This window comes from Theropithecus gelada, chromosome X (assembly GCF_003255815.1).
Source record: "Theropithecus gelada isolate Dixy chromosome X, Tgel_1.0, whole genome shotgun sequence".
Lineage (NCBI taxonomy): Eukaryota > Metazoa > Chordata > Mammalia > Primates > Cercopithecidae > Theropithecus > Theropithecus gelada.
In genome coordinates, this window is record NC_037689.1 from 49,625,356 (window position 1) to 49,643,980 (window position 18,625).

The 18,625-nt window shown below is 36.8% G+C and overlaps 1 protein-coding gene across 3 annotated transcripts in view; it reads left to right on the plus strand.

Moving 5' to 3' along the window:
• Positions 1–18,625, plus strand: part of DCAF8L2 (DDB1 and CUL4 associated factor 8 like 2) — a 170,276-nt gene that overhangs the window by 88,394 nt on the left and 63,257 nt on the right. For 2 of the 3 annotated variants that reach the window (XM_025372965.1, XM_025372966.1), the window contains exon 3: positions 9,387–9,463. The gene's annotated coding sequence lies outside the window, so the exon portion shown is untranslated. Of the gene's footprint in view, positions 1–8,494; positions 8,595–9,386; positions 9,464–18,625 lie in introns of all 3 variants that reach the window. The other variant, XM_025372963.1, reaches the window with a different exon arrangement.

Below are 18,625 nucleotides of genomic sequence, written 5' to 3' on the forward strand. Positions count from 1 at the left end.
TATGGCGATTCCTCAAGGATCTAGAACTAGATGTACCATATGACCCAGCCATCCCATTACTGGGGATATACCCAAAGGATTATAAATTATGCTGCTATAAAGACACATGCACACGTATGTTTATTGCAGCACTATTCACAATAGCAAAGACTTGGAATCAACCCAAATGTCCATCAGTGACAGATTGGATTAAGAAAATGTGGCACATATACACCATGGAATACTATGCAGCCATAAAAAAGGATGAGTTTGCGTCCTTTGTAGGGACATGGATGCAGCTGGAAACCATCATTCTTAGCAAACTATCACAAGAACAGAAAACCAAACACCGCATGTTCTCACTCATAGGTGGGAACTGAACAATGAGATCACTTGGACTCAGGAAGGGGAACATCACACACCGGGGCCTATCATGGGGAGGGGGGAGGGGGGAGGGATTGCATTGGGAGTTATACCTGATGTAAATGACGAGTTGATGGGTGCAGCAGACCAACATGGCACAAGTATACATATGTAACAAACCTGCACATTATGCACATGTACCCTACAACTTAAAGTATAATAATAATAAATAAATTTAAAAATAAAAAAATAAAAAAATTTTAAAAAAAAGTTACCATTTTCTGGACACACTGTGGCCCACACCTAGAGTTGTCTCAACCAGAGGGCAAAGGGGCTGGAATATTTACACCCCTGCAAACAGCTGACAAGCCGTCAGTTAGTTAAGAACTACGCCTGGGAGATCATAAATTACTGGGCACTTCTGGTTTCCTCTACTCAGAAAAAGCAATTCTGGCCAGGCGCTGTAGCTCACACCTGTAATCCCAGCACTTTGGGAGGCCGAGGCGGGCGGATCACCTGAGGTCAGGAGTTTGAGACCAGCCTAGCCAACATGGTGAAACCCCATCTCTACTAAAAATACAAAAATTAGCCAGGCATGGTGGGAGGTGGAGGTTGCAGTGAGCCGGGATCGTGCCACTGCACTCCAGCCTGGTGACACAGAGTGAGACTCCGTCTCAAAAAAATAAATAAATAAATTCTACAGCCAGAGGGGATTTTTCAGACAGACAGAGGTACTGGCTGATAGGAGTGAAGAGCTCACTGGAAAGCCATGTGCACACAGTCAGTAAAGAGGGCCCAATAGGATGTGAGCATAACATAGAATAGTCTATATCTCCTAATTTTACAAAACAAGATAATATGAGAAATGCCTTTTAAAATAATAATATTCATGTTGCCTCACTCCATCACAAAAAGTGGGTATTGTCAAACAATAAAGGGAAAATGATGCATGCTTACCAAATTAATAATACAAAATATTTATTACTTTTAAATATTATGGAGCTTTCTGTTGAAAAGTATCCCTGGTCTTGGCCTTTCCAATCCCCAAAACTATCACTGACTGTTAGAATCTCTTTCTAAGACAAGCTTCATTCACAGAGCGCTACCATTATATTTTTTCCTCAGAGAGTGATTATTTACTTACCCAGTTTTGGTTAATCTAAATAACCTACCCGGTATTTCTAAAAAGAAAGCAAGAAACAAATTTCTCTAATCTCAATTACATAATCTTTGTTTTATAGTGTTTTTTTTTTAGTTTGTGACTACCATACTTCCTGAGTTTTGTTTGGTTTTATTTTTGTTTGTTTGTTTGTTTAGTGCTTCTTAAAATATTCCCTGATGTTTTCTTTTATTTCTAAGAGATTGGTTCAGTCAGGGCCCCTATTTCAAGTAACAAACATACAGCTGAACTCAATTATGCTAAAGTCCTGCTTATTGGCTAGACTATCTGGGGAGGGTGAGTTGGAGTTGGCCTGAAAGAGCACCAAAATTAGTAAGCAAAATGCTGTAGGGCATTCCCCTCTATCTCCCATCTCTGCTTGTCTTCAAGTGCCAAATTATGCTCTCAAAACAATATCTTCCCATGAAGTGGGTTGTTGCTGCAGGCTCTTTTGAGCTTACATCCTTTTAGTGTTGTGACGGGTGCTGATAGGATTGGTTTAGCTCTTTCAACACCATTTAAAGAATATCAAGGAAATAATCTACTTAACCCAGCTTGGGTCTTGTTATGGTTTAGACATAGTTTGTTTGGCCCCAACAAGTCTTATGTTGAAATCTGATCCCCCAGCATTGGAGTCGGGGACCAGGAGGGAGGTGTTTGGGTTGTGAGAAGGGATCCCTCATGAATGGGTTTGTGTTGTCCTCCTAGGAGTGAGTGAGTTCTAACTCAATTCCCGCAAGAACTGGTTATTGAAAAGAGCCTGACCTCCTCCCCTCTCTCTTCTCCTTCCTCTCTCATCACTCTGACATCATTTCCCTTCCCTTTCTGCCGTAAGTGGAAGCAGTCTTAGGCCTTCATCAAAAACAGATGCTGGTGCCATGCTTCTTGTATAGTCTGCACAACTGTGAGCCAAGTAAATCTCTTTTCTTTATTAATTACTCAACATTAGGTATTCCTTTATAGCAACACAAATGGACTAAAACGGGTCCTGTGTCCATTCTTTAGGTCAAACACACTGAGGAGGGGGTGGTATGAGGTTCTGAGATTACCCAATATGGATTATGTTCTTTGTCCAAAACACAGAGGATTTTGCTATGTTACCATAATCACAGACATGGCCACTTAACAATCTATAATCTAGGTGGTCATACTAATTTGTGCCTACCACAATAACAGGGTAAATTCTACCAGTAATTGGCTGCTACTGAGTACCTTGCTACATACATTCTGGTAACTGTTAAAAAATAAACTTTCTGGTTTTTCTGATAACTTTTATTTTTTCACCAAATTCATCTTTATTCTGCCTCAAATACTGCTGTATATTTCTCATTTAATTTACTAAATGCTTAAGTACTATTAAGTAATACTTCCTGTGACATTAGTAAGAATGCTTTATGAGCAATTTCTAATGTGCTTTAAAGCTTAGGACTCTCTTCTCTGCCATATTCCAAATTCGCATCCTTAAAGGGGAAGCGATCTTGAATACACAAGAAGAATCAATTTCTAAATATTATAGTGAACATTTTTATCTGTCCGGCATTGATTCCACTTTCTTTTGATAATAGTTTTCCATCCTCAGTCAGATAAAAACCTACTTTCAATGATATCAATCCAGAGGAAGGAGAACCAAGAGACAGAAGAAATCCAAGACCCAGAGATACTTTTGAGATCTTAAAAAGCCATACCTGGTCTTCAGAGCTTCTTGGACTATGCATTCCCATTTGCTAAATATAATTTTGTCTGTGTTTTCTGTCACTTTCAACTAAAATAATTCTAACTGAAATACAGAATTGCTCAGTGGTATTAATATATTTAGGGAGCATCATTTTCAAAATAAGTCATGAGTTCACTGAAATCTCAAAGCATGTCAATTTTTAAAACAGTGAACCCAGTATGAAGTATTGAAATTTACAGGCTATACTAAAAGTGGATTTAACTAAGTTCATAAACAGCCTATCTTAATATAGGACGAAAATCTTCAGAATGAAAATACCATCCTAAGAGAAAACAAAATTCTGTATACAATGTTAGAAACTGACAAACTAGAGAGAAGCATGCTGAAATATATCAAAGCAACTTTCACATATATAAAGATTCTATATCAAACAGTGCTTGCTTCTAAGCAAAGATATTTACTGTAAAATGATCTGTCAATATTATTAGGATGGAAATGTTCAATGAGCGCTCCAGTTTGTACAGATCTAAAGGTAGTCAAGGGACTGAGGTAATGCCAAGCACAGGGCCTGGGCTATTTGGGTAATCGCTTTTAAACATTCCTTTGGCTATACTAATTAATTATTCAGTGACATTCGCATCATTTTCCCTGGCTTGCCATCAGTTAAAATACAACATTTGCCAAGCATACCACTCAAGAAGATGAAGAACACTACGTTTTCCTACACCTTCCCAACATAATGTTGGAACAATTTCATTAGGTCTTAGACTTTCATTTTAAGAAACTCCACCTTCAAGGTTTCACAGCCATTGCCTCTTTGTAGCTTCACAGAGAGAGGCGAGTATTGCAATGCATTACAATAGGAAAGCCTAAGAAGGATAAATGGATTGAGTTCTACTGCCAGTTAATCACTTTGAGAAAATGGCCTTCACCTATAGCAGGAATAAACGAGGTTGGCAAAAAGTTATTTCTGACTAATGCAGTCTGAAGACTTGTGGCCAAGACAACTACAGGGCAAACCTTTATATTTGATAAATAAAATCCCTCAATTTCAGATAAAGTGTAATTCACAGTTATTTGCTCAAAATCTCTCACATTGCCTTTTCACGTGTCAAATTTGAATTTCCAGTTGGAGTGATAAGAAAAAAATGTCTGCATATTATTTGAATTAGTTACGAAGCTAGCAACTGCTGCTATACTATTTTAGATTGAAGAAAGATGAAATTTCTCCTTAGGACATCTTCACTTAAATGCACAGTTGAGGCCTATCAGAGTCCCCACAAGCCCTGAAGAAGTTTTGGGTAACTTTATCATCCCAGCCCCACCACACACATACACACACACAAATACACACTCACACACAGTAATATGCACACACTACTCCTAAAGCAAGCTGGCTAGGAAGTATTTTTAAATATTTATGTTAAATTTATATTATTATACTTCATTTTCTGAAAATATCAACCTGAATTTTAGATAAAATTTGAGGGCCAGGCACAGTGGCTAATGCCTATAATCCCAGCACTTTGGGAGGCTGAGGCGGGCAGATCACTTGAGGTCAGGAGTTCAAGACCAGCCTGGCCAACATGGCGAAACCCCATCTCTACTAAAAATACAAAAATTAGCCAGCGTGGTGTTGGGTGCCTGTAGTCCCAGCTACTCAGGAGGCTGAGGCACGAGAATCGCTTGAACCCGGGAGGTGGAGGTTACAGTGAGCCGAGATAGTGCCACTGCACTCCAACCTGGGTGACAGAATGAGACTCCATCTCAAAAAAAAAAAAAAGATTTGGGGTTAGGTATAATATTAGTAAGGATAATAATAATTTGTAACCTTTACTGAATCTTTCTATACGTAGAAAAATTTCTGAGCTAACATATATACATATATATATGTGCACATATATGTACACATGCACATATATATGCATATATAATATACATATATATGTGTATATATGTGGTTGTGTGTATATGTATATATGTATGTATTATATATAAATAATATGCATACATATATACATATAAATATATATGTATATATACACATACATACACACAACCACATATACTACATGTATATGTCAAGCACTTTTCTGAGTACTTCACATGTATTAATTCATTTATTTTTCATAACAACCCTTCATAAAATACAATAGTGTATGTGTATCAATGTTTTATGGATAAGGTAGCTAAGGCACAGAGTTTAAGTATATTGTCCAAGTTTGCACAGCTAGAAAGTAGAAGATTTGAAATACCAGACCAGGCAGCTTGCCCCTGGGGCGTTTAGTCACTTTCATTTCTTTACTTTTTATTTTATGAGAATATAGTACATGTATATATTCATGGGGTTAATCACCCTTTAATCACCCACCATAGCCCACAAATTTCCAAACTTTTACAAATATGGATGATTATTAGAATCAAATTAATTGTTGGTTTAGTGAATTAGAATAGCATAGTAGTTAAAAGCATGGATATTTATGTCAGACATACTTTCCCACTTATTATGTTGAGTGACATTTGGCAAGCTAACTTTCTTATGCCTCAGTTTAACAGTTTAATTTTCTGTAAAACTGGAACACAGACCTGTCATTATTAAGAGATTAAAGAAAGTGTGAAAGTGTATATGAGTGTAACTTGTTACATTTCAAAAATAAATACTGATCGACGGTATTTATTTTACTCATTGTGCCCCCTCTGCCTATTTCTAGTAAAAATAAAATTCATATTGGTCAATAATATTAATTTTGTGGGATTTTTCTGCCTAGACAAAATTAGAAAAAGCAAAATACTAGAAAACTAGGGCCTAAAGGTTGATAGAAGCTGGAGAAATAGAATGCATCACCTCTGCCAATGAGAGATAGAGAGCCCAGCAGTAGTTAGTACCTCTGAAAAACCTATAAAGATGTGCACACTGACTTTCTCATGTTCATGTTCAGACAGCATGAAGCCATTGTACAATAATGTCAGTCAGGAGAGAACTTTCCTGTTTCCCTTACTGTTCGTCTCTCCCAATGCTTTGACATTGGCAGGGATTCAGGAATCCGAAGGTGGAGCAGAAATGTTAGGCAGGGAAAGAAAATATTGCCACCCATATTCCCTTTTTCAAATTACAGGTTTCCACTTGCAGCAGGCCGCGGTTGTAGAAAGGTCAAAGAAGATTTATCTACAAATTGAGATGAAAGGATTGAACAGTATTTTGGATCGGGTAGTCTCAATTCAGAATTGAGGCTTTATTTGTGACTTAGTGTGAACATAGGACTTTCTGCTTTTTAAGAGTAAGCTGAGAAATCAAGGGACCTGCCCTTTTTAACATCCAATGGAAAGTGAACTACACTCACTTATAGGTACTGAAGAGAACAAAAATGGAATTGCTTTTATGAATATTCCATGTGATTTTTCCTTGTTCCAAGTAATTTTTTTTATCATTTAAAGTCAAACTCTAAAAATGTGAAATTTGGAATCCAGACCTGAAAAAGAGTAATATTTTAGTAAATGTAATAGTTAGGTTTAGAAGACACAGAAGAATTGGAATATCCAAAACACTCTCTAAAATTCCATTATATCACCTTTGCCTCCATAAACTGTCTCCCATCTCTTAGTTGAGGAAGATAACATGTCCCTTTTTGTCACAATGGTTGCTTGACTGGGAATCAACATCCAAATTCAACGTGACCTGGTGGGGAGAGATACTGAAGTATAGAGCAAAAATAGTTAAAAGAAGCATTCAAGCAAAACTATTTGAAGGAGTTTACTAAAAAACATTGTAAAAATTTTGGCAAATAATCACGAAAACAGATTGTGAAAATGTCAGACAAGGGAAAGTGTAATGTATTTCTAAACCAGACTGATTATTTTACATGTATTAATTTAGTAGAAGGTGTGTATCCAATGTGCTAGTTGGTTAGCTGGCTGAAACTTTAATGGTTTTCTAGTTGACTAGTGCAAACTTGGATGTCATTATGTTAAGCACTTTGAATCATATTGACATAGTATAGAAGGTAGTTAAATTCTTTAAGAATAAGAATGCTGTGTGACTCACATAGCCACTCTCAAACCTAAAGAGTCTTGCTTCACCAAGGCCTTGAGAAAGACATAGGTGATGACAACACATAAAGATTTAAAGAGTGCTTTATTGGCTTTAGGCCAGGGATGCTGGTAGGATGAAATGCAATTTGACTGTCTTCTGAGCTTCATGGGATCATAAGGTTGTAGAGCACAGTAAACCACTAGAAACAAAGTGGACATAGTTATCACAGCAGGTAGCACAGAAAGCAGAGTAATCCGCTGCCATGGGAGGCTGTGACTTGCAAAGATCTCTGGCGATGCTTAATTAATCATAAAGTACCTTAAGTTCTGGTTTAATTTGCATAATTAAATGTAGAGCAAAAGAAAACAAAACTTTAGTCCTGCCTTAAGCCAACATGAAAGAGAGTCACAGTTTATCACCCCATTTCTAATCTTGAGTCAGTTCCCAAGCCCAGAGCAATCAGTTCTCAATTCCACTAAAGTCTCCCCTGTAACACCACAATTGAGTACTCTGTATCTCTTTGTAGGCTTCTCATAGTAACTTATACTTATTCACCTGAGTCACTAGGTGCTGAGGCAGGGAAATCCAAATATGTCAGGTACAATCGTAAAAGGCATTGATTAATACTAATTTTTGAAGACACATATGTCACTATAGTCTTGAATAGCAATTTAAAGTGCTGAAATTTCAAAGGAAGTTTCAACATGAATTTACATGGTCTGATATGGAAGTATATGTAAGTATTTGTGTATGTATATATGTATGTATGAATAAATGCATGTCTACTTATACAATATTAGAATCTTAACAATGGAACTGTGTTACCTCATGAAATTTCAAATAAAAGCCTTTTAACCTCATGTTTTCTGCCAAAATAGTGAATAAGACATCCCTGGAGGAAGAGCAGAGATTAGAACCACCTAGAAAGAGTCCAAATAAGTAGGAGTGGTCATTGTCAGCACAGTTTGGTCAGCACAGAATGTTTATGGGACTTGAAGAAAAGCAGTAGATTACCATAACATTAATGAGGCAATGACTCTAACTGTTGCTGCTGTTGCAGATGTGTTTTCTTAACTGGAGAAAATTATTGTAGCTCTTGGCATTCAGTATTCATTTATCGATTTTGTGCATGCATTTTTCTCTATTTCAACAAATTGAGACAACTAGAAGTAGTTTGCATCCCCCCGGGACAAGTTTGCCTAGACTGGCTCTCTTTACCAGCTCTCTCCAGACTTTTCTTTGCTTATCTTAATTTTTTGCTTAAACAAATGCTGTCTTCTTCCTCCAGGAAAAAGAAGAGAGAGCCAACTACTCTACAAAGGAAAAGGGATGTAGTTTGTAGGATTTTCCTTGTTATGAGAGGAGCAGAAACCTAACTGTTGACAAGGGTATGCTCATGGCTAATTCGAAAGACCCTGTTGAAATTGAAATTATGGTGTTCTGTTCAGCCCTAAATATGCCAGATGCTGGAGATGCCAAGGTGAATAAGTCAATGGCTGGCTCTTCTCTGATAAAGGCAGTTGAATTCTGGTGAGGAACACAGAGACATAAACAGATTCATTCCTTCATCCCACAAACACTGAATGTTCACTCTGCGCCAGGAACTATTCTACCTGTTAGACATATAAAGGTTTGAAAAAGTACACATGGTTGATGCACTCCTGATGATTATTTTCTAATAGGAAAAATATATTTTAATCAAAACCCCAAACAAATAAAATGTAGAAATGTCTCTATGTTAAGCTAAGAAAAAGAGAAATGTTTTGAGAGCCTGTGAGAGGAGTTTCACCTGATCTTAGAAGTAAAGGATAGCTTCCATGTGGTGATGAGGAATGGAGGATAGTTTCCCAGTTGGAGAGAATATTGTTCACTGTGGTCCTGTTTGAAGTAGGAAATAATTAATTGAAAACCCAAGGAAGCTTAGTATGATGGGAGATCAGAAAACGAGGCAGGGGTTTGTGAGAAATAAAGCTTAGGAAAAGTAGGAAAAGCGGAAAAAGTGGAGGCCATATCATGCAGGACCTTGCAGGCCAGATTAAGAATCGTGCTCTTTATCCTAACATTATTAAACTATTGAACATTTTCAGCAGGTGGGTAACAGAATATTTACTGGACTTGAAGAACAGTAGATTACCATAACCTTAATGAGACACTGACTCTAACTGTTGCTGCTGTTGCAGATGTGTTTTCTTAACTGAAGAAAATCATATCACACGTGAACTTTCTGACCATACTGTGGAGCGGTGCTAATAAGGAGGTAAGAGTGAATGTAGATAAATCTGTTAGGAGGTTGTTAAAATAATCAGATGAACCATAATGAGATTTATTTCTAGACAAATGATGATAGAGATAGAAATAAATAAATTCAAAAATATTTCAGAGCTAAAACTGGCAAGATGATGATATGAAAGGTGAGAAAGAGGGTTATATCAAAGGTGACTTCTTATTTTCTGGTTTGCTTATCTGCCTGCTTGGCAGTGCCATTCTCCAAGAGAACACTAATGAAAGACTATGTTTTAGAGGAAAGACAAAATATTTTATTTTATTTTATTTTATTTTATTTTGAAGTGTCTATGTCACTTTCAAATATAAGGGGCATGTAAATATATCAAAAGTATATGATATGGAAGTTCCTGAAAAAAATTAAACATAGAATTACCATATGATCCAGAAATTTCACTTCTGAATATATAACCAAAGGAATTGAAAGCAGGGACTCAAACATATAATTGTATACTAATGCTCACAGCAGCATTATTCGCAGTAGCCAAAAAGGTGGAAACAACAAAAATGTCTATCAACAGATAAATGGATAAACAAAATGTGGTATATATAGAATTGAATATTATCCATCCTTAAAAAGGAATAAGATTCTGATTCTTGCTACAACATGGAAACAACATGGAAGAACCTTAAAAACATTGTGCTTTGTGAAATAAGCTAGACACTAAAGAGCAAATATTGTATGATTCCACTTATCGGAGGAACCTAGAACAGGCAAATTTGTAGAGGCAGAAAGTAGGATGGTGGTTGTCAGGGGCTGGAAGGGCGTTATTTCATGGGTATGGAGTTTCAGTTTGGGAAGATTTTTTAAAGTGCTGGAGATGGATGTTGCTGATGGTTGCACAACAATGTAAATGTGCTTAATGCCACTGAACTATATGCTTCAAAGTGGTGAAAATCATAAATTTTATGTTATATGTATTTTTCCATAATGGAAAATGTATGTAGATCTGGAGCTCAGAGTCCTAGGCTAAAGATATAAATGAAAGTGTCACCATTGTGTTTATGACAAGTGAAGTCATGTAAAATTGTCTAGTTTGAATGTATGTGGATGGAAATGTATGATGGAAGGAAAAGAGAATTTAGAACTAAAGCTGATGAACTCAATAATGGCTATGGGGAGAAGGACTGGTCTTCAGAAAAGACAGGGATGGGATGGCTAGAAATGTGAGAGGAAGACAAAAAGAGAAAGGAGAAAAGTGTCAGATAAGTTAAAGGGAGTGAATATTTCTAGGAGCCAAAGATCAGTAGTGTTCCTTGCTACTTGAATCCCTCTTGGTGGAAGGATTCTATTTCTCATTTATCTTGAAGAGTCCTCCTTGGGACTGTAATGCTATAGTAGTTCATTTTTGCTGTAAGGCAAAGCTCTCTGTAATTCCAGTTTGAGCTTTTTTTTTCCCTCTATTTAATTTGTCATAGGAAATTACCCATCAAGCCACAGATGTGGTTTGAAGAAGGGGAAGTAATTTGGCAGGAGTAAGGCACTCTGGATGTATGAGCTATCTGCCTATGCAAATTACTAATGCCTTTAGAACCTGCTTGGGCTCAGTGCTGTTTTCACTTGATATTTAAGAGCTTCTGAGTATAGCACATTTTACGGCTAGGAGAAATAGATTATATCCAGCTCATGACAAGCAGCTGGGGTCAGATATCCCGGGACATTGTTCCCCGGGCCTAAGATTCAACCTCTGTGAGCTGATCCAGAGCTCCTTCTCAAGAAGAAAATAAACTTGGTAAAGCAGGCCTGACTTTGCTACAGAAGTCTTGGGTCCTCATCCGCTATTCTTCTTTCACAGTTTACAGTAGGCTTGATTGCACATTGCCACCTGCCTCTGACACTTCAAGCAACACAGCATATGCTGTTTTATAAGGATCAGTTGGCAAAGATATTTGTCCTGTACCTTAGACCAGCTAGAGAGGCATTCTTTGCTCTGAGCCCCACTAAAATGAACAGGCTCTTGCTTTATCCAGCAAATAGATCTAGCTAGAACAACATTAAATGACACATTTCTCAAATACCTCAAGGGGTACCCCAAGAATGTTAAGTGGAAATCAAGATGTGTAAATATATCCTTTATTTTGTATCAGATGAACAAGACTCCAGAAAAAATTTCTGGGGTAGTAAAAAAAACTATCTCTCTATCCATCCCTGGCACGACAGTCAAACATTTAGGGTGCCATTTATTTCTTTCTTCCTAGATCCTATAGCAAAAATTCATCACTTTAGAGGTTCATCTGAATGACCTATAAGAATGTGAGTTTGTTAGGGTCCCTATGGACTAAACAGTGGCACAGAGCCTAAGAGTTGTCATATCTCTATGGCAGGATTGTGAAAGTTTGCTCCTGCCCTGCAAGTCCCAAGGTAATAAAACCGTTCTACAATGCAGTTGAGTTAGAAAAAAAAGACTTCATAAAGCATGTCAACCACTGTTGGCAGTCATGCAGGATCATAATAGCATTGTTAAAGTAAGCATGAGTATGAATGTGTATGAGAAAAAACAATAAAAACACTCTGTAAATCACTTCTCTCCTTTTGCACAAAGTTAGAAGTAAAGAATAATAATTTTTAAAAATATCTTAAGTACTGAAAATTGTATTCGCTGAGGCTTGGCCTTCCCTTTCTACATTTTTTTCTATACTTCACAGGTTATCTGTCCCTATCCCTATTTTTTTGTTTGCCCATCCAATGCCAGTGTCCGATTTTTCTCTTAAACTGGAAAGTATCGAAACTCAAGCCTTTAGAATAGTTGAACGACTGACTAATTGACCTCCTTGCATTACCTCAGCCAAGAATTGGCACTTTAATACTTTCAATTGTTATTTGAAAAGCTGTGTCCTGTAATACAGGAATTTCAGGCATTGCCAAGCAAGTGGAGATACATTTGAGATCTTGATACGTTTGAAAACTCTTTGTCTATGAAAAGAAACTTGATTTAGTCAGTTTTAGGTGATTAGATAGCTGGATCCAGAAGGTTAAATCTACATTCTTGTTCAGTTAGAAGCACACTCTGGGGAGATGAAGTCATTCAGGGATAACTTTGCTGAGGGTTGGACTGAAGATAATGCTAGAGAAAAATCAAGAGGTTCTCTGGCCAGTGATTACTGAACAAAGGTGGAGTACTGTTTTAGAGGTAGATATCTATAGGTTGGCTCATGCCTTTGAGCTGGGCTAATGGAGAAGCCTTTTACTCAGCAGTGAATAAAAGAAGCAATCAAGTCTTCTGTGTAAGTTTGGGCTTGACACAGCAGTTTATAGCAAAGGCAAAGGCAGAAATTAAATACACACAAACACACCACATGTTAAGTAAGCAGACACCCTGAGTCATTATAGACTGTACAATAAAGTTAAGTGTAGAAAGAGGGTAAAGTGGTGGCAAAAGTAGAAACAATAAGTAGAAGTAGAGATAGGGAATAGGTCTGATGTAATATTGTATCTCTAGATTGTGAGATATTAGGTCTCTTCTCTCGAATGGGTGACACAGTAACCAGGTCATTAGAGCTGCACTGCCCTAAATGTAATTCATGTTCTTTGGGAAGTCCACTCTAAAGTGTTATCCCACTAATTAAAACAAACTAAAGCAACAAAAATATACAGTACATCTATTTCAGTCAAGTCAAACATTTATTGTATATTTCATTACATAAAATATATCAGTCAGTAGTAATACATTTTATTTAAGAGCTCTATATTTACCTTATGTGATTGGATTAAAATTATATTGCCGTAGCTGAAGTAATATATCAATTCTGTAAACAATTTGCTATTAAAATAATTTTCAGAAGTAGTCAACATTTTAAGCATTTACTCTCTGAATCTTTCTGGACCCCAGATTTCTTATTATAAGTGATCTAAACTATGTGATTGCTCAGATACTACATATTTTCTAACCCCAAATTCCCAGATCCTATTTTTACGCTACAAAAATTAATTTTATTATATGATTAACATGTTGTAGAAATTCAGAGAATTATTTGTAGTCACAGAATATGAAAATAAAATGGAGTTGTGTTTCTTGGTTTTTTGTTGTTGGTGGTGTTGTTTTTTGAGACAAGGTCTCACTCTGTCACCCAGTCTGGAGTGCAGTAGTGTGATCATAGCTCACTGCAGCCTTATACCCCTGGGCTTGAACAATCCTCCTACCTCAGCCTCCCAAGTAGCTGGGACTACAGGCACGCACCTCCAGGCCAAACTAATTTATTTCATTTTTTGTAGAGAGAGGGGCTTACTATATTGCTCAGGCTGGCCTCAAATTTCTGACATCCAGTGATCCTCCTGCCTCGTCCTCCCAAAGTGTTGGGATTACAGTCATGAACTACTGTGCCCAGCTGGTTTTAATTTTAAAATGAGACTCTCCAGACACGTAAAATCGTTTTTTAAGGTTAAATTGATGATGTATTTAGTAAATGAATTTTAAGAATGGTCTCTGAATGTAGGAATTTCTTATGAAATTAAGGAAGGAAACACAAATATTGTAAAGGATATACGATAAAACAAAATACAATAATTTGTTTTTTAAAGAGTATCCAATAATGACATATTATTCCCTTTTACTTTAGAGTAATTTATTTTATCTGGTTTAGACCTTCTTGATAAAACTCTTCTGTCTATTTAATGAGTAAACACCTCACATTTGTCAGTAAATTTCATTTATGTAATGGAATTATATTGTTTGTAGTTGTAGATTAATAGAGATTAAATTTCCATATGACAAAAGATTATGGGTCATTGTGATTCAAGTCAATGCAAGTTCACGATGTTGGCAAAATGAGTATTTTTATATGTTGTTTAAGCTGCCAAGAGTCTTCCCAGAGTCCTTTATTTAAAGGAAGAAGACTGTATTTCTCAAGAAAAAAAAGTCCTATGAAGTTTTATGTGCTTTATATTGACTCTTTGTCTTTCTGACACATTTAATAGTTCCTGTTAGAGCCACAAGATATTGAATTGGAGGTTCTGAGTTGGGTCACTGCTCTATTTGAATAATCCTTTAAAACTTTAGTCCTCACAAACAAGCAGTAGCTGGCAACTGTTACAATGATACCCAGCCACACTTCACATAAACATGTAACAGTTTGTCCAGAGATCATTATAAACACATACTAGGCTTCTTTGAAACTAGTATCTTCAAAAAGGACTAATTAGTGGCTGAATGTTGAGTACTTCTATAAAGTTTTGTCCTCCTAGCTTTGAGCATTCCTAATCTAAATTTCAGTTTCTTACTGGCAAATCTTTCCTTTTATGACATGAAACAAAAGGAAAAATAATTGGCTTTATCTGTGCTGATTTACCAGTGGTCACTGTTGAGAGCTTCAAACGCCCTTCCCACTGTCAGTCTCTGCTCTTCACCATTCTGCTTCATATTATTCATTCAAGTGGCATGAAGAGGGGTATGGTGGCTGTGGGATTTGAACCATCATTGAACAAGATATGGGAAGTGAATAGTATTTGCTCACCATGACTTTAGTTTTAGTTCCACCTTCCAAATTAGGCTTCTATACACTTCTTAAAGCTTTATTTAAGTTGTACTTTCATCAACATACACAGTAGTAACAAAGCCCTTTCTAATAGTCATTGTATTAGCTACCTTGTGGCTGTTAATGTTCATGCTCCTGCAAGATCCTTTCAAATCCCTTTTTGTACCATTTACTTCCCTTTCCCTTCCAAGCATCAGTACTAATGTACAGCTCTTTAGTCCTCAAGCTGCTGAAGGGGCTTTTGCCCACAGGTGAAGAGATTGTAAAGCATCTGGGACATCTGGGAGTTGATATGCTCATCCCTCCCAGTGTGGCCTTTAACCAATGACTGAACAGTGTAGAAGTATGAAAGTTGGTGTAAGGATAACTCAGACATAACTTACTCTCTAGAGTTCCCCAGGAGGATCACGCTGAAGCTATCCTCTGAGGGGTGTTCACCTGAGATTGCACTGTTCCTTGGCTTCCACTACCTCCCCTTGGATCATTTTCTTAAATTAATCAAACATACATCCTCATCTCAGAGCCTATGTTTAACTTAGGATACACCTATAGTAGAGACCTCACTGTCATGTCAAAATATCGCCGCCTAGTGGCAAGACTAAGAATATCAGAGTTCTTTGCATTAACTGCATGACCTTTCACTGAATACCTTTTTTCATTGAATACCTTGCATTGAATACCAACTGAAAGTAGTGAGAGGTATCCAAAGAAGACAGTGCCATTATCTCTACCCTCAAAGAGCTAACGATGTCTGGAACCAAAAGAGAAGAAGTGACAGCAAACATGACCACAGGTAGGATTTGCACAGCTGTGTCATTAGGAAACAAAGAAGAAGCAGTATGGGAAGGAGGGCCATTTTCTGAGCATCAGAGTCACAGGATCTCATCATCTGAGATACGTTAGACACTTATAGCTCCTATCCCAGCATCTGTTTTCATCAGAAAAGACTAAAGCAGAATTTTATATGTATTAAAACTCATTAAGTTGTTGCAGGCTTAAATTGCAAAGACTAGCTTATGCCCAGTGAAAGTAGGCTTCATAGTGGCACAAATAGGTAAAATATACAGGTGGATGATAAAAAAGAGGTTGAGACTAGTCCAGAGACTAATAGCAAATACAACTTCCCTAATGAATGTCAGAACCATAAATATGCTGCATTTAGGGCATTCAGAATGTACGGTGAATCCTATTACAATAGATGGAACCATGTATCATGAATGTATGTCAAAAATGACTCCACTTAATATAATGTTCTACATGGTAGGACATCTTTGATGTGAACTAAATATATACAACTGTATAGGCCATCAAGTCCAAGCTATCCATCTACATAGATATGAGCTCTTACATATGATTCTGCAGACTTGTTTTTAGCATTTTAGTGACCCAATGCTCACTCACTCATATTACCGATCTTTTGTAGGCCAGCTGAATTACAAACATTGTGACTTTCCTCCATTAATCTCATACCTATCTTTACCTTTTTATCTTCTTAGAATGTCAACTCATGTTTACTTTCACATTCTGTTTCTGATGAGACCCTTTTGGTCAATATTCTTGGGAATCACTGTAGCTAATCAGTTTAAGAACAGGAGGCAATGTCCTCTCATCAGCATTGTGCAGTAAGCTGAGACTCCACGGCATATCCCCTTCAATTTAGAGTATTATAAAGAAACTTCTTGCTTTGAAATGGATACCTCATGAATAAATCAAGAAGAGTTTTTGTTTTCCAATTCTATCTGAAAGAAATATGTAAAAAAAAAAAATCGAGGCGGGAAAAATTTAAGTGACAAGATAAAGAAGTTTGATATTGCCTCTATCATTCTTAAGAAAGGAGAACACTAGGGGCAGGCCGTTAGAGAACATCTGTCAATAGTTTAATAATAATTTGGGGTAAAGAAATAATTTGTGGGTGACAAGACTTTGTACCATAAGACAATTTCATTCAATTACTGTATCAATAACTGCGTAAATTCATGCATTTACAACCAACTTATTTTTTATAAAGATGCCAAGAGCATACAGTGGGAGAAAGATAGCCTCTGTCATAGATGGTTCTGGGAAAACTAAATATTCGTAGTCAGAGGAATAAAACTAGATCCCTATCGCTCACTACACATCAAAAATGAACTCTAAATTGATTAAAAACTTAAATGTAAGACCTGAAACTTTGAAAGTATTAGAAGAAAACATTGGTGTAACACTTCAGGACATTAGTCTGGGCAAATATATTTTTGTGTAAGACCTCAAAAGCATAGGCAACAAAAGCAAAAACAGACAAATCGGATTACAGCAAGCTAAAAACCTGCAGAGCAAAGGAAACAATCAGCAGAGTGAAAAGACAACCTACAGGATGAGAGAAAATATTTGCAAACTTTCCATCTGACAGTGGATTAATACCAAGAATATATAAGGAACTCAAATAACTCAATAGCAAAAAAAAAAAATCAAATAATCTGATTTCAAAATGGGCAGAATAACTGAATAGACATTTTTCAAAAGAAGACATATAAATGTCCAACAAACATAAAAATGCTCAACACTAGTAATCATCGGGGAAATGCAAATCAAAACCACAATGAGATATCATCTCACATCAGTTAGAATGGCTAGCATCAAAAAGACAAAAACAAGACAAAAGCAAAATATATGCAGGTGAGGATGCAGACAAAGGGAAACTTTAGTACACTGTGGGTGGGAATGCAGTGTAGTAAAGCCATCATGAAAAACAGCGTGGTGGTTCCTCAAAACATTAAAATAGATGTATCGTATGATCCAGAAATTCCACTACTAGTTATATATCCAAAAGAAAGACAATCAGTACATCAAAGAGATATTTGCATACCCATGTTTATTGCAGCACTATTCACAATAGACAAGATGTGAAATCAACCTGTGTCCATAAATAGATGAATGAATGAAGAAAATGTGATATATATATATAGACAACAGAATCCTATTTGACTATAAAAAATAAAATCCTTTCATTTGCAGCGACATGGAACTGGGGGTCATTATATTAAGTAAAATAATCCAGGCAAAAAAGACAAATATTGCACATTCTCACTCATATATATGTAGGAACTGGGGGGAAAAAAAAGTGTATCTCATGAAGGTAAAGAATGGAATGGTGGTTACCAGAGGCTGGGAAGGGGTAGGGGATGAAGATAGGTTAGTTAATGGCCATAAATGTACACTTAAATAAAAGGAATATGTTCTAGTGTTCAAAAGCAGATTAGGGGTCCTATTGTTAATGACAATGTATTGTATTTTTCCACATATCTAGAAGAAAAGTCTTCAAATGTTCCCAACAGATAGAAATGATAAATGCTCTGGGTCAGTTGTCCCCAACATTTTTGGCACCAGAGACCGGTTTTGTGGAAAACAATTTTCCTACGGACTGGTTGAGGGGTGGTTTCAAGATGAAACTGTTCCATCTCTGATCATCAGGCATTAAATTCTCATAAGGAGCACACAACCTACATCCTTTGCATGCGCGGTTCACAATAGGGTTCGTGCTCCTATGAGAATCTAATGCTGCCACTGATCTGACAGAAGGTGGAGCTCAGGCATTAATGCTCGCTGGCCACTCACCTCCTGCTGTATGGCCTGGTTCCTAACAGGCCACGGACAGGTACCAGTACATGACCCAGAGATTGAGGAC